The sequence below is a fragment of the Myotis lucifugus genome, unplaced genomic scaffold (assembly GCF_000147115.1).
Source record: "Myotis lucifugus unplaced genomic scaffold, Myoluc2.0 scaffold_600, whole genome shotgun sequence".
Taxonomy (NCBI): Eukaryota; Metazoa; Chordata; class Mammalia; order Chiroptera; family Vespertilionidae; genus Myotis; species Myotis lucifugus.
The window spans coordinates 192,419-209,736 of NW_005871648.1; the positions used below are offsets into that span (position 1 = coordinate 192,419).

The 17,318-nt window shown below is 48.2% G+C and overlaps 1 protein-coding gene across 1 annotated transcript in view; it reads right to left on the reverse strand.

Annotated features, from left to right (window-relative positions):
• ZNF592 (zinc finger protein 592) overlaps nucleotides 1–4,770 on the reverse strand; it is a 36,176-nt gene extending 31,406 nt beyond the window's left edge. The window contains 1 exon segment of the mRNA XM_023745888.1: nucleotides 4,662–4,770. The gene's annotated coding sequence lies outside the window, so the exon portion shown is untranslated.
• Nucleotides 4,771–17,318: the final 12,548 nt, after the last annotated feature.

Sequence of the window (17,318 nt, forward strand, 5' to 3'; positions counted from 1 at the left end):
CGCAACTCAAAGCAAAAATCGGCTGAGAGACGGCTTGTATCTCGAAAAACTCGTTAGTCGGGACACTCGTAAATCAAGGCCCCACTGTATTACAATAGCTTTATAACTCAAAAGAATGTCACAGTGGCACAGTGCACTGAGGTACAATCTCGTAAGTGCTCAAACAAATAATACAATAACGAACACATCATCATACAAGGATAAACTCTGTTTCACGGACTCACCACTGTAAACCTACTTTTGCCCCCCTCCCCTGTAATTGCTCATTTCGTCGTCTGTTCAGAGCTCCCATGTGTTTACTGGAAGGGAACCCACCAGGAGGAAGGGACAGTGGCTTGACAGGCTCGTCTGTCCAGAACTAAGCTTGTTCAAGGACAGTCACGGAGTCCTGAGCAGGTTCATCACCAGGCAGGCAGCTGGCAAGTTTGCAGTGTTATTTGTGTTTAGCCTTTAAGATGTTGCTATAAATAAGGAGACCTTGAGTGGTGACGGGGCTTGCCAGCGGGAAGGGGGCTACCTGAGGAGCACCTGCCTGTGAGTGCTGGGCTCCTGCAGGGTGATGACGTTCAATACTTTCATGGTGGAAAGTGCCTGCTGGCCAACGTCCCACAATAAGGCCACGTGTCTTGAGGATGGGATCTGTGTGACGCCGGAGGAGACGGAGGGCTGGCTCTGAGAGCCACAGGAAGAAGAGGGCATGGGGTGGTCTTGAGTCTTAAGAAAAGGGGATACATCTCTGTGAATATACTAAACACCAATGAATGGTACGCGCTAAATGACTGAATTATATGCCATGTGAATTATCTCTCAATAGAGCGATTATATTTTAAAATAGATAAAAAGGAAGAAAAGGGGATAGGACCGTACAGCTGACTGAGCTGCTACAAGGGGAAACTAGGTACAGGCAACAAAGTTTAAATAGAGCTGAGAAGCCCTAGCCCAGTGGTTCTCAACCTTCCTCACGCCGCGACCCTTTCATACAGTTCCTCATGTTGTGGTGACCCCCAACCATAAAATTATTTTCGTTGCTACTTCATAACTGTCATTTTGCTACTGTTATGCATCGTCATGTAAATATCTGATATGCAAGATGTATTTTCATTGTTACAAATTGAACATAATTAAAGCATAGTGATTAATCACAAAAACAATATGTAATTATATATGTGTTTTCCCATGGTCTTAGGCGACCCCTGTGAAAGGGTCGTTCGACCCCCCAAAGGGGTCACGACCCACAGGTTGAGAACCGCTGCCCTAGCCGGTTTGGCTCAGTGGACAGAGCATCAGCCTGCAGACTGAAGTGTCCTAGGTTCAATTCCAGTCAAGGGCACGTGCCTGGGTTGCGGGCTCAATCCCCAGTATGGGGTGGACAGAAGGCAGCCGATCGATGATTCTCTCTCATCATTGATGTTTCTATCTCTCTCTCCCTCATCCTTCCTCTCTGAAATTAATATATATTTTTTTAAAAAGACATTACTTTAAAAATAAATAAGTAAATAGAGCTGAAAACGGAGAGATAGACCGACACTCTATAACCGGTGCCTCCGTCACCTTTCATTATTGGGGAACAGATCTCAGCACTCACTAACTTCGTTAGAGGGGAACAAGACCCAGAGCCTGAGACAAAAAGGGGACAGGACACCTCTTGTTCCCACACCATCCCTGAAGAGCCTCTCCCACTGAACTCTGTAAAAGCATCATCTCTTAGTGTGCGGAGGCCTGAATTTAAGCAAGAAGCCAGTAGCCTCGGGCCTGCTGGGAACCAAGCCTCCACTCCCTGACCAAAGGGCCCAGCAAAGAGAAAGCGGCTGTGCCACGGGGTCACTCCGTCCCCAGCTGTCACCCAGGTGTCTGGTGCCGCCCAGTGTGCCACCAGCCTCATCACCATAGGTGAACTACACTCCCAGATTCCAAAATCGCAGGTTTGAGGGGACACCCGGAACATGCTATTAGTCCTGGGTATCTCTGTGGTTCCCGTAGATGACTTCAGCAGGAGTTTAGCAGCTGGTAGAGTTTCTCTCCCAGCCCTAGCCAATTTGGCAGGGGTCCTCAAACTTTTTAAACAGGGGGCCAGTTCACTGTCCCTCAGACCGTTGGAGGGCCGGACTATTGTTTAAAAAAAAACTATGAACAAATTCCTATGCACACTGCACATATCTTATTTTGAAGTAAAAAAACAAAACGGGAACATATACAATATTTGTATTTGCATGTGGCCCGCGGGCCGTAGTTTGAGGACCCCTGGGATAGAGCGTCAGCCTGTGGACCAAAGAGTCCTGGGTTTGATTCCGGTCAAGGGCACGTACCTCGGTTGCAGGCTCCTCCCTGGCCTGGGCCCTGGTCAGGGCGTGTGCAGGAGGCAACCAATCGATGTGTTTCTCTCACATCGATATTTCTCTCTGTCTTTCCCTCTCTCTCCCACTCTCTCTGAAAAATCAATGAAAAAATATCCTCGGGTGAGGATTTAAAGAAAAGAGTTTCTCTCTCAGGTGTTCTCTTTTTCTCTCTTTCTCAGACCTCCACACACTTCTCCTTCCCATGCCTTTCTGTCCCCATCCCTTTCTCCATGCCTGCTCATCCCTCCCTCCTCCTTCTCTCTCAGCCTCTTTCTCATCCCTCTCTCCCTCCTTCTTCCCTCCTTCCCTTCTCAGCTGAGACCCAGGTGGGCTCTCTCATGATGGTTGCTCAGACCTCAGGGCAGTCGGCCTTCTGCAGGAAAGCGGGGCCCAGCCTTTTACCAACAACCCAGAGTGGAGATAGGTGCCCACACGTGTGCCCACTGTGTATGTTCCCAGTGACCCTAGGGGATGACAGGGAATAATATCCAAAGAAACAGCCCTATGTGCCCTTCTACCATCAGACAAAATGGAGTATTAAAGCCCTTGTGTTTTTAAGACACATGGTGAAATGCTTACAGATAAAACAATGTGATGTCTGGCAACTGCCTCAAAATAGCGCAGGGCGAGAGGAAGAGGGCAGGGAGGGAGGACACCAGTGCAGCAGGATTGGCCATGAACTGATAACCGTTGATCTGGGTGAGGAGTACATGGGCGTTTATCATCTTATCTTCTCTACGTTTGTGCTTTTAAGCACAACCGGCACCAGACCCTTGTTTAGTGGACAGCATGGGTCCATCCAGATAATCCCAAGGTCACACCCATTAGGATGACTATTATTATTTAAAAAAGAAAATAGCCAGTTTGGCTCAGTGGATAGAGCATTGGCCTGCTGACCAAAGGGTCCCGGGTTTGATTCTGGTCAAGGGCACGTATGTTGGTTGCAGGCTCCTCCCCGGGCCCTGGTTGGGGCTCATGCAGGAGGCAATCAATCGATATTTCTCTCACATCCATGTTTCTCTCTCTTTCCCTCTCTCTTCCACTCTCCCTAAAAATCAATGAAAAAATATCCTCGGGTGAAGATTTAAAAGACAAAAAGCAGAAACTAACAAGTGTCAGTGAAGTTGTGGAGAAATTGGAATCCCCATTCATTGCTGGTGGGAATATTAAATGGTTCGGACACTATGGAAAACAGCATGGTGGTTTCTCAGAAAAAATTAAACATAGAATTTACCACATGATCTAGCAATTCCACTTCCAGGTATAGACCCAAAAGAACTGGAAGCAGGGTCTCAGAGGTATTTGTACACCATATTCAGAGCGGCATTAATCACAATAGACAAAAGGTGGGATCAAACAGACTGTCCATCAAAAAATGACTGGGCCCTGACTGGTTTGGCACAGTGGATAGAGCATCGGCCTGCGGACTGAAAGGTCCCAGGTTCGATTCCGGTCAAGAGCATGTACCTTGGTTGCGGGCACATCCCCAGTGGGGGGTGTGCAGGAGGCAGCTGATTGATGTTTCTCTCTCATCGATGTTTCTGACTCTCTATCTCTCTCCCTTCCTCTCTGTAAGAAATCAATAAAATATATTTTTTAAAAAAATGACTGGGTAAACAGTGTGCTATAAATAGACAGGGGAATATTATTCAACCTTAAAAAGGAATAAAGATCTGACACATGCTACACTGTGGGTAAACCTCCAGGACCTTCTGCTAAGGGAAATAAGCCAGTCACAAAAGGGCAAGTCCTGTAGGACTGCACCTATATGAGGTACGTAGAGTGGTCAAATTCACACAGACAGGGAGTATAAAGGGAGAGAGCAGGAGGAGTTAATGTTTTTTGTTGTTGTTGTCTTTTAAAGAATATGTTTTTACTGATTTTCGATAGAGAAGTAAGGGCAGGGGAAGAACCATCGATTGGCTGCCTCCTGCATGCCCCCAACTAGGGATCGAGCCTGCAACCCTGACATATACCCTGACCAGGAATCGAACTGGAGACCTCTTGGTGCAGGGGGTGCCGCTCGACCAACTGAGCCACACCGGCCAGGGCAGGGAGAGTTCATGTTCAATGGGCACAGGGTTTATGTTGGGGACGATGAAATGGTAATGGAAGTGGATGGTGGTGTGATGGTTCACAGCAATGTGAATGTTCTTAATGCCACTGCACAGTGCTGAAAACGGTTAGAATGCTCAACTCTGTCGTGTCTGTTTGACTATAACTTAAAATAATAACTACCAAGGAACAGCAACAACAACAACAAAATCACTTGCGTCCAAACTCTCAGCTCCTGAAGGCTGGCCCAGGTCAGCCTGGACTGCATACCTCAGTGAGGCTCTCCAAACAAGGGTGTGGTGAGCGTTGCTGGGGGTGCAGAGCCGTGGAGAAAGGAGTCACTTCCACCTAGGCACATGGCTTAGTGACCAAACACCACCTGCAGAAAGAAAAGATAAAAAGTCTTTTAAATAGGCCTGAAGGTAAGTGTTAAAGTAGGTTAAGATGATGATGATAATAGTAATAGTGTAAGTCAAACCCTGAGAAAAATCTCCAACATAAATTCAATGCAGGCCCCAAATGTAGCCAAAGACAAACCGTGTCCCAGCCCCAGGCTTCCCCTCCTTCCCCCTCCCAGTGTGGAGGTTCGCAGTGCAGCCTCAACCTGGGTTCAAATCCCGGATCGGCTACCTTCTAGCCATGTGACCTCGAGCAGGTCTCTTCACGTCTGTGTCTGTGCCCCCGCATATAAGCGAGTGTTATGGAGATTAGAGTTAACATCTGTAAAGCTGTTACTACAATGTCTTAAACGCAGCAAACACGCGTTTGTTCATTGTTATGCCACCAACCTCAGTGGCCAGGAAGCTTTAGCTGACAGTTTGTCAGAGTGCCCCAGCAGACTGCCGAACCCCTAACTGTCAGGCTGACTGGAAGCATGCACAAGGGACAGGGACAAGGTAAACGAGGGGCGCTGACCGCGCCACACAGCTCACTCTCCAGTGCTCAGAAGCCTGCTGAAGCAGAGGAAGCACGGGGTCAAGGAGTGGGCACGGACCAAGGGCCAGGTAAGCGGGGGAACGTCACAGGTGGGGAGAGGCAGGAGGGGACAGCACCGAGGAGGGGAGGCAAATGAGGGAAGACAAGGGAAAAACTGGCAGAACCCATTTTTTAAACGAGGTGGTCCTCTGCCCTGGCCGGGTTGCTCAGTGGTTAGAGGGCCGTCCCCATCCATCAATGTTGCGGGTTCGATCCCCAGTCAGGGCACATACAAGAATCAACCAATGAAGGCATAAATAAGAACAACAAATTGATGTTTCCCTCCTTTCTTCTCTCTCTGAAAGCAATAAATAAACTTAAAAAACAACAACAACTAGCCCTAGCGGTTTGGCTCAGTGGATAGAGCGTTGGCCTGCAGAGCAAAGGGCCCCAGGTTCGATTCTGGTCAAAGGCATGCACCTTGGTTGCAGGCTCCTCCCTGGCCCAGGCCCTGGTCAGGGCGCGTGCAGGAGGCAATCAATCAATGTGTTTCTCTCACATCGATGTTTCTCTCTGCCTTTCCCTCTCTCTTCCACTCTCTCTAAAAATCAATAGAAAATATCCTCGGGTGAGGATTAAAAAATAATAATAACTAAAAAATAAAAAGAACAACAACTAAGTGGTCCTCAACTCTAGCTGAACATCAGAATCACCTCAGGCACTTTGCAAACAATGGAAGCTTGGCCACAGCCCGATTCCAGTTTAACCGGCCATTGTTGGGGGAGACCTTGTTAAGGGTCCATCGGGTACCTGGACCCACAAATGTCAAACGAAAAAGCCTCATTCCTAATTCTGCTCACTCGAATCCTATTCCTGCACTCCTCGCTGAACTTCATTTCTGTCTTAACTTTGACAAACCAGAATTCAGTTTGGATTCTAAATGGAGATCTAGACAATATTAACGGAAGAATCTCGAGGGGAAGGGACAAAAAGCGATTATCCCAATTCTACAGAAGAGAAAGAGAAAACACTTTTTCCTCCTGAAGTTTTTCCTCCTCTTATTGCGACCTTCACATTTCAAAATATAAACTAACAAGCAGACACTGTGCTGTCCAAATGAGGACCAAAGTCAGAGCCCGGGGCCGGGGCCGGGGCAGGGGCTGCGGAGTCTCCCATCTGATGTCCCGAGTCAGTTCTGAGCCTCTCCAATGAGCGAGCGTGCCCGGTGATTTATTCCAGGTTAACCTTGGCTCCTGAGGCCACTGGCCTCTGCCAGGTTACCCGGACCGTCTCTTGTACCCAGTTAACAGGGTTTGGCTGCAGAGCGGAGCTGGCGCACCTGAGCACCAGGCCTCACTGGCCCAAGCTTCTCCCAGGTCACCCTACCCCCTAGACACGCGTTGATTTATAGGAGCTTTACCGTTTACAAAACATGATTCCCACGGCACAAGGAACTGGCCAGTGGGGGGGCGGGGCCAAGACCAGAGCCCAGACTCCTTCAGGCCTCCAAGGACCAAGCGGCCCTTCCCCTCAGGATTCTGAACCAGGAGGTCGGGTTTCACATTTCAGGTTCCCAACACCCTCGCCTTCCCAAGGTGCTGTTATAGGTGGCACAAAGGCAGTCACCACAGCCTTTGCCATAATTATGACACACCTGAGGGTATTGGAAGACCAAGATTAGAAAACAGTGTTCTGGAACAGCGGTCGCCAACCTTTCAAACCTCGCGGACCACCAGTGGTCCTCAGACCCCCGGCTGGCGACTGCTGTTCTAGAACATCCTTCTAGATTAGAAGTCCTTCTAGGACCAGAAAGATTAAGAACTGTCAGAGACAGAGACCCTGGGAAACCATTCAATGTAAGTCACTGACTGTAGCAAGAAAATGAAGGCCCAGCCCTAGCCAGTTTGGCTCAGCGGATAGAGCATCGGCCTGTAGGCTTGAGGGGTTCAATTTCGGTCAAGGGCACATGCCTGGGTTGTGGGCTCAGTCCCCAGTGGGGGGTGTGCAGGAGGCAGCCGATCGGTGTTTCTCTCATCATCGATGTTTCTAACTCTCCCTCTCCCTTCCTCTCTGAAATCAATAAAAATATATTTTAAAAAAACAGAAAATGAAGGCCCAGAGAGGTGAGTTTGAGATAAAGCACATACACTGAAGCGTTTTCACTGCTGTGAAAGACTCCTCTTATGCCTGCCAGGGGACGGGCCTCCCCCCGCCTTCTCAGACAGGCTGAGGTCTCCTACTCACAGTTACCCATTGAAATCTCTCCATCAAATACCGGGCATAAGGCTTACGTAACCCTCCAAGAGCGATTCTAGCCTTGGATGCACATCTAGGGAGCAATACTAATGCCTAACCCCACCTCAGACCAATTAAATCAGAATTTTTAGGGAGGGGGGTCACCCAGGTGACTGATGCTGTCTGGGATAGAAAAGAACTGTCTTTAGACCACGGACCACCGGCCTCAAAAACCACCCATTAAGGCTTAACGATGCAGGCGCGTGGGCCCACCTGGAGACTGACTGGGGAGTGGAGTGGGCCCCAGGGGTCCGAAGCCGTGACAGTCACTGAGCGGTTAGGAACAAGGGCAGAGCGAGTCCCGGAAGCCACACGTGTGCTCCAGCTGACCCCGAGTCCTGGGCGGCCGAGCAGCCGTCCTGGGAGAGGCCCCCAGATCCGACTCTGATGCCCACTCTTCGAGGAGAGCTAAGCCCCCCTGCTTCCATCACCAGCAGCCAGGGCACCCTCCCAAAAGAGGCTGAGGCCACTGTGCTCTGCACAGCCCGGCAGGCTCCCATCTCACCCACACTCGGGGCCCCACTGGGACTTACAAGCCACGTGGGGTTGCCGGCCTCCTCTCCCGGCCTTCCCCCTCCTCATTCGGCCCCGCCACTCGTTTCCTGGCTGTTCCACAAACTCTCGAGCATTCTCTGGCATCAAGGACTGTCTTGCTTTTTCTCTCCACGCTGATGGCTCCTCCCTCAGATAACGGCCTGGCTCCTCTCACCTCCCTCCGATCTCTGCTCAAAGGTCTTTTCTATCAGTGAGGCTTCTCGGCCTTCCCCTCCCACCGAGCCTCCCTGTCCTCCATCCCTGCTTTGTCTTCCTCCAAAATACTTTTCACCATCTCTCATACTTTATATTTTATTTATTGTCTATAAGCCCACACACACTAGAATAGGAGCTCCATGAAGGTAAGATTTTTCTTTATTTTGTTCCCTGTTTTATTCCCAACGCCTGAAATAGTGCCGGGCACGTAACGGGCACTCAAATATTTATTCTAGAAATGAATACATCAGAGACACCAATCTCAAAACATAACTTATCCCAGAAGATCATAAGATGATTATGTCAAAATCACTTCTCCACCGATCTCATCTGGCAAAAGCCTTTTTAAAACCAGGCTAGAAGCCTAATGAAACAGAAACCATTTAGAAATGAGCATTTCCCATCCAAATGGGTTTGTGAATCAGAGACAACTGGTTCCGAGAAACCGATAAAACTTTGGAGACGGAACATGAGGTTGAAAGAAGGTGAGGGAACACGTGGGTTTCAGGTGCCGGCTCAGGGGAACGCTCTGAGCACACTGACAGCTCCGCTCGCCTCGCACAGACCAGGGAACAGACAGGCTCCAGCCTGGGTCACGGTCTGAGACGCAGGCCAGTGCAGGCTCTGACCCAGCTCATCACCAGACCCACGAACCTGAGGCCCCTTCCCTCCCTTTCTCCTACGGACACCACGCCCAAAGCCACTGACAATACTTGAATGCTCACCAGGTTGGGAGCGCTGGAAACCGTTGTCAAGGCAGCCACACAGAGGCCGGAGAGCATCCCGCCTCGACCAAGTCTCACCGACGCCATATGTCCCCCTCCATGGCCCTGTCCTCGCTACCTCTTTCCCCACCTTCTCCCCACGGTCCTCCTAAGAGCAATCTCCCCCAAACACCATTTTCATCACGTCTCTCTCTCTGCTCACAAACCTAAGCGTTTCCCCAGGCGTGAGCTCCAACCCTCTGGACAGGCTTTTGAGAACCTTGGGAATCTAGGCCTAGGCCACTCCCCTTTTGCTGTCTATCATAAGGTCTAAGATTGTGGGGTTTTTTCCTCTTTTTTTTGGTTAATCCTCACCTGAGGGTATTTTTCCATTGATTTTTAGAGAGAGGGGGGAAAGGAAAAGAGAGAAACATGGATGTGAGAGAAACACTTGGATTTGTTGCTTTCTGCGAACGCCTTGACCAGGGCCCCGGGCCAGGGAGGAGCCTGCAACCATGGTACATGCCCTTGACCAAGCCCTTGACCAAAATCGAACCAGGGACCCTTTGGTCCACAGGCTGATGCTCTATCCACAGAGCCAAACCCGCTAGGGCTTGTTTTTTTCTTGAATGCTCCAAACATTCTTAAACTGCGCATATAACAACAACCTCACCAACCCTCTAAGACTCAGTTCAAATTCCCCCTCTGCCTCAGGGCCCCCTGTACCAGTGCTGTACCCTAGGTTCTGCCAGCAGGACCCCAGGGTGGCCCTAGAGCAGTGATGGCGAACCTATGACATGCGTGTCAGAGGTGACACGCAAACTCGTTTTTTTGGTTGATTTTTCTTTGTTAAATGGCATTTAAATATATAAAATAAATATCAAAAATATAAGTCTTTGTTTTACTATGGTTGCAAATATCAAAAAATTTCTATATGTGACACGGCACCAGAGTTAAGTTAGCGTTTTTCAAAATGCTGACACACCGAGCTCAAAAGGTTCGCCATCACTGGTCTAGAGTCAGCAAGGAGCTGGGCTCAGCACCACCCCCAGAAACAGCTGTTGAGCCTGGAGCTCCTCTGGCCGCCCTCACTTCCCTCCTGCCCAGCGGGAGTGTGTCCCTTTGGGCAATCTTGCCCCTAAGAGCCTGACTGGGTTCCCCGGTCTTTCTCTCTGTTGACTTAATTAATTCCTGATAATTACAGCTATTGTTTGGTGGTGAACGGCTAAGAGTCTGACCTCTCCCAGGGGTGTAAATATTTTAAAGTAGAAATGCAAAAGCCTTAGGCTCAGAGGAATGGAGCTACAATGGTGGCATGATAGGGTTCAATGTCTAGACCTTCTAAAGTACTGGTGCTCAGAGGAACAGTACCAAAGGGAGAGAAGTAAGGAAAGACGAGCCCTAGCTGGTTTGGCTCAGTGCATAGAGCGTCCACCTGCGGACTGAAGGGTCCCGGGTTCGATTCCAGTCAAGGGCACGTACCTCAGTTGAGGGTCCTGTTCGAACTCCTGCAGGAGGCAACCAATCGATGTGGTTCACATCGATATTTCTGTCTTTCCCTCTCTCTAAAAATCAATGGAAAAATATCAAGTGAGGATTAAAAGAAAGATGAGATTACATCGTTGCCACCACCTTCCTCCTCCCAAATGGCCACTCAATCCATTGTGAGCACCAGAGAATGTTCCCCAGAGATAACCCCAGCCATCTCGGGGTGACCTGTGTGAAAGTAACCACCCCCCTCAGAAGGAAAAGCCCCCTTAAGACACTTCTGGTCTGGGAGCAAAGTGTTCTCTAATCGCTTTCTGTGGGGGAACCCCTTGAGGGCAAAGTTCATCTCACAGGATTCTTTTATGTCCCACAGGTAAGGACCCAGGTAGACCTTTCATAGCAACTGTGGGTTACTGATCAGTGATGGCCCAGTTCCTAAAAGGCTCCACAGAATCTTACATACAAGTAAACATTCTAATTAAAAATAACAGTACCTTGCCTAGCTGGCATGGCTCAGTGGTTGAGCATCGACCTATGTACCTGGAGGTCACGATTTGATTCCCGGTCAGGGCACATGCCTAGGTTTCGGGCTCGATCCCTAGTGTGAGGCGTGCAGGAGGCAGCCGATCAATAATTCTCTCTCATCATTGATGTTTCTATCTCCCTCTCCCTTCCTCTCTGAAATCAATAAAAATATGTATTAAAAATAAAATAAAATAAAAACAATAACAGTACCGCCCTCGCCAGTTTGGCTCTGTGACTAGAGTGTCAGCCTGTGGACCAAAGGGTCCCAGGTTCGATTCTGGTCAAGGGCATGTACCTTCGTTACAGGTTCCTCCCCGGCCCGGGCCCTGGTCAGGGTTCATTCAGGAGGCAATCAATCGATGTGTTTCTCTCATATCGATGTTTCTCTCTGTCTTTCCCTCTCTCTTCCGCTCTCCCTAAAAATCAATGGAAAAATATCCTCGGTTGAGCATTAACACACACAAAAAAATAAAAACTAACAGTAGCATTAATCACACATCTAATATTTTTAAGTGCCTGTGGGTGTACAGCCTTACTAAAGTATCAGATAGTGCGGCGGCTTTTACCACCTCAGCCAGTTCAGGTCAGGTCTGGAGAGTCTGTCTAAGGAAGCAAAGGCAGAGGGCGGCCCTTGCCCACACAGACCAGAGCCTGGACTGGGCCAAACCCCAGAAGAATCCAAACAGCTGCTCGCTGCCCACCCCTAGACTCCCTGCCCTGAAAATGCCAAAGCACTGCCTCAGTCAGGTGTGCTGCAGGCCCTGGAACAGCCCTGAGAGGCTTGCGTGTCAATCGACACCTACCTTCAAGCCCCCTCCCTCCCACCCCGCCCCCCAACCCCCGCCGCATGTCCCACTCTGCTCTTCAGCCCGCTAAAGGAACAACTTCAACTTCAGGAACTGAATTGGCAGAAAGAAGCAGAATGCTGTCAACAGCAGCAAACCTGGGCAGTCAAAGTGGAGCAAGAGTCACTCCGCTGGTCCATATTCAGCTCCACTGCCAAGAGCAATGCGGTAAAATGCTCCTATGCCCAAAGACTGGGTGGATGTAAGGAAGGAATGGCCTCCCACCTCAGCCCTAAGAAAGGCTGAGCCCCCGAAAGGGAGAAAGCCCAGTGAGGTTTCCACACAGGAACCCCACCTCTTTAGAGTCCGGTGGTCCCCAGGTTGTAACACCAAGACCTTCGGCATCTTCCGGGTCCATGTGCAGACTGAGCCCTGTGGTCCGAACGAGAAGGCCCGGGACCACGCCCAAAAGGAGTGATTTCTTTAAAAGCACTCTCACAGAAAAAAAACCAACAAATGAAGCTGGAAGCCAAATCCTTCAGATTATGACTTTAACCATTCAACTGCTGAACGAAAAAAGAAAAAAGAAGCCAAATCAGACTCTACTCATCGGCTCCTCCCAGACGGGTGCAGCCCCGCTCTCCGAGTTCAGGGCCAAGCAGGGTCGGAGGGCCTGGCCTCGTTCACCTGCCCGGAAGGGCTGTGTCTGCCGCATCTCTCACAAACGCGCATCGTCTTTGAGATGTGACCAGATTGGGGTGGCCAGCTGCAGCAGCACGTGTCTTCCACAGGGACACAGTTCTGGACAGCTTGAGTTTTTGCTTTAGGGCATTCAATGTTTGTCTCTAAAATGAAAACAGACTTACTGATTATTTGTTTGCTTCTGTAAAGACACATAAGCCTATAGAAAAAATCATGATGGGGAATTAAAAAAAAAAGTAAAACTCACCCCAATCCCACTATTCAGAGATAAGGAATCTCACAGTAAACTGTTCTGCAGAGAGGAAGTGAGCTATTCTGAGTTAAACCTGGGGTGTGGGGTCTGTGACTTTTTTTTTAAATGTATATTTTTATTGATTTCAGAAAGGAAGAGAAAGGGAGAGATAGAAACACCAATGATGAGAATCATTGATTGGCTGCCTCTTGCATGCCCCCTACTGGGGATCGAGCTCACAACCCGAGGATGTGCCCTTGACTGGAATCAAACCTGGGACCCTTCAGTCCGCAGGCAGACGCTCTATCCACTGAGCCAAACCAGCTAGGGCGGTGTCTGTGGCTTTATTTTTGCAGAAGACCCTTCATGCCACTTCTGGGCTACTCAGAAAATTTTCAGGGGCTCCAATGATTATGAAGCTCTCACAAGCAGAAATTACAATGTCATATAGGCACCCTGCCCCACACACATACGGCTTGGAGGCCAGGAGTTAATCTGTTCACTCAACTACTAGTCAGCAGACTACTAGGAGTCGACAGATTACTTTTTCACTCAACATTGTGGCAGTCTTTCCACAATCAGTCACATATACAGGCTTCCTTATCCTTTTCGACTCCTAGAGTGTGTTAATGCGAGGAAGGGGGCCGCCATTACCTCTTGATACAACACCTTCAGATTCTGAACTGGAGAAGGCAAAGGATTTACCGAAAGTCACACAGTGAATGAGGACAGCCCACAGTGCTAACAGGTTTGAGAAATGACTCTGGTGATACCAAACTTGGAAGGTGTTCATTAACTTTTCTTTGAGTCATAAAAAGGATCAGCTATGTCACTTCAACACACACACTTCCCACTGTCAAATAAAAGTGAATGGCTGGCTGAAGCAACACTCTGATCCCCTGAAAACATTTCTCAAAAGTCATTAGCTAACGGGTATCACAGATTTGGGGTGCACGCAATTGCTCCAGCTCACAGACGTCAACACTCAGAACTCTCTCCTCTTCAGGATGTTCCTATTCTTCTGTAGGAAAAGATAAACTTGAAACAAACTTACACATAAAGATAGAGCCAAAGATACAGTTCTAATACAAACACTAAATATTCAAATGTTGACAGTAGCTCCGGGTCTAGTTAGTTTTATTTCCTTTGTATACCTATCTGCAATTCCTAAGTGCTTCGGCATGAATAGTCCTGGAAAGAAAATTTTACCGTTTTACAAGAAAAGAAATTAATCCACAATCTCGGTTGGTCTATCTGGATTTCATTTTTCACTGTAGAAAAATACAGATTAAAAACTCGTCCACCATTCTCCCCAGTGTCACCGAAGCAGAAAGAGTGTAAGAGGCTCAAACCTCATGAAAACTGCAATCCAATAGGAAAGCTCAGGATGAACAGGGGACAGGAATGGCTACTTTCCTTTCTGTTTCCAACGTGTATGGAAACACCTGCCCTGACTGGAGTGGCTCAGCAGTTAGAGCATCGGCCCGTGCACCAAAAGGTCATGGGTTCAGTTCCCAGTCAAGGGCACGTACCTGGGTTTCAGGTTAGATCCCCGAGGCAACCAATCAGTGTGTCTCTCCCATCATGTTTTTCTCTCTCTCTCCCCCTCCCTTCCTTCTACTCTCTAAAAGTTGGGAAAAAATATCCTTAAGTAAGGATTAAAAAAAAAAACACACACACACAAAAAAAAACCTTCAAGTTCACAGAACTCTGTTTCCAGAACAACTTCCAATGTATCTGTCCACAACCCCATGCCCGTAGCCACAAAATTACCCATGCCACTTAGAACTTGGCAAACCTCACTTGGGATGATGAACACAATACAATATAAAGATGATGTATTATAAAATTGCATACTGAAACCTATATAATTTTATTAACCAGTCACCCCAATAAATTCAATAAATAAATAAATGCAAACCTCCTCCAGGAACCCAATTTGAGGAAACCCCTTTTTCCCATTTTAATTCTAAAAAAGTTATTCCTCCTTTTCCTGAACTGTCACAAACACAGGGTCCTACCCAACTGATATGGAATCATTCACTCTACCAATTAATAATCATTGTGGACTACAGTATGCAGAGCTTGAGAAAAAAAATTGTTAACAGAAAGGGTTAGTTTTCATGGAGCCTGAGAAAAACAAACAGGAATTGAAGAGCAAGAGTTTGTTAGCATGTCCCAGGCCTAGTCTGACACGGGTGGGGGTGGGGAGGCAATGGCCAGAGGACAAAAACATCTGTCATTCTGCAGTTTCATTTCTCATGGCCAGTTAATACCCTGAGTCTATGCATCAGTCTCTTCCAAGTTTGATTAGTAAGTCAGTCTCCTGGGACCCAATCAGCTCTGAGCGCCCTACAAAAACTGAATTTGGGGTCTGCAAAACTGAGAACCAGACCCTGAAGCAGGGTGACCCCACCAATCTAAAGCCACCTCCAGTATGACATCTGTCTCTGTAACTGCAGCACCTATCCCTGTAAGTGTCTGATGTACCTCAGATTCCCTGATAGCTCCCATGGTTTACAGAATAAAATCCAAACTTTTTTTAAAATATATTTTTATTGATTTTAGAGAGGAAGGGAGAGGGAGAGATAGAAATAGCAATGCTGAGAGATCAATCATTGATCAGCTGCCTCTTGCACACCCCCCATTGGGGATCAAGATGGCAACCCGAGCATGTGCCCTTGACCAAAATCAAACCTGGGACCCTTCAGTCCGCAGGCTGATGCTCTATCCACTGAGCCACACCGGCTAGGGCTAAAATCCAAACTTCTTGACCTGCCTTTTACAGCTCCAACTCAGCTTTCCAACCTCATTGCCAAACCAAGCCTCTCATGATGCCATATTTTCACACTTGGTTCTCTCTACCTAGAATGTCCTTTGCCCAGTCGTGCCTGTAAATTCCTATTCTTCCTCCGAAGCCAGTTCAAAAGTCACCTCCTCCCCGAAGCCCCCATGTCTTTAGTTCTTACTACTCCCAATAAGTCTCTAATTACAGCTGCATTAGAGAACTTATTAAGTACATTGTAGCTCATCTTTTAAAATATCTGAACTCCCCTGGGTCCCCTGAACTTCTTCAGGGATGGAAGTCACTTTGTATCCATAAATCCTAGCACAGTGTCACAAATGAAATGGGAGATCAATGTTGAATGATTGATCACATGGAACATGGCATTAAGTTATTTAGAGGAAAAGGGAGGGAACACGGGGGTCTCACAAAATTCCAGAATTTAATTATCTACATATTTAATCTCATCCAAAATGACCAAAATATGCTGAGAGGCAGCATGAATGTTTAAAATGTTTACATAAGGGCCCTAACTGGTTTGGCTCAGTGGATAGAGCATCGGCCTGCGGACTGAAAGGTCCCAGGTTCGATTCCAGTCAAGGGCATGTACCTTGGTTGCGGGCACATCCCCAGTAGGAGGTGTGCAGGAGGCAGCTGATCGATGTTTCTCTCTCATCGATGTTTCTAACTCTCTATCCCTCTCTCTTCCTCTCTGTAAAAAAATCAATAAAATATATTAAAATGTTTAAATAAGGAGACTCTTTCCCCTCCCCACGTGGGAGTCTGTACTTGTTCTTCAATCAATCTCCACCGTTGCTATACCAAAAAAATAAAAATAAAAAACAAAATGTTTAAATAATAGTAGCAACTAAGATTTGAGCTATGCACTACAATGTTTACATGGATTAGTTCATGTGACCCGCATGACAACCTCATGAGGTAGTTCCTTTTTCTTTTTAGGTAACCTGGGGAAAGCTTGAGGCTTTCCCAAACAGGAAACTGAGGCACAGGAGGGGTTACATAGCTCAAGATGATCCTGTTAGCAAGCTGTAGAAGCAAGATGCCCCGGCTCTGGAATCAGGCAGGCCTGAGTTTGAAAGCAGATTGTGTTACAAAGGTGCCTTTAGATAAGTTGTCTACCCCCCTCGGGGCTTGTTTTCTGTCCCCTCTGGGCTTCTATCTGCCCAGGGGCAGGACAACCCCTTCCTGATAGGATGCAGAGGGGATTAAATAGGAAAAGTCTTGTAACGCTGATTGCCCCACCTTCGCACGCGGCTCCATAAATGCTAATTCCTAAAAGCTGGGCAAAATAGCCTCAGGAGGAAAGGGATCGCCCCCAGGCTGCTTGACTGAGACTTTCCCAAGGCGATCAAGTAGTTAGGCCACTCAACGCTGACAGCCTTGCCTTACCTGCTTCTCTCAGAGTGCATTCCCCACACGGATGCCAGAGACCTTTTCAAATGTAAATGTCATTATGTCACAGGCTCAAAACCCTCCGCAGTTCCTAACAACACTGGGGATACCATCCGAACTAAGGCGCGGGGCCCCAGGGCCCCCCCGTGATCCCACCCACCTCTCCCCAGACTTATCTCCCCTCTCCTTTCCCCCCTCCAGCCACACAGGCCTCTTTCACTTCCTCAACTGGCCCAGCTTGCTGCAGCTCCACACATGGTTAACTCCTAACCCTCCTCCAGGGCTCAGCCTCCCTCGTACACTTCCTTCCCCAGAGCCCCCAACTCAAATCAA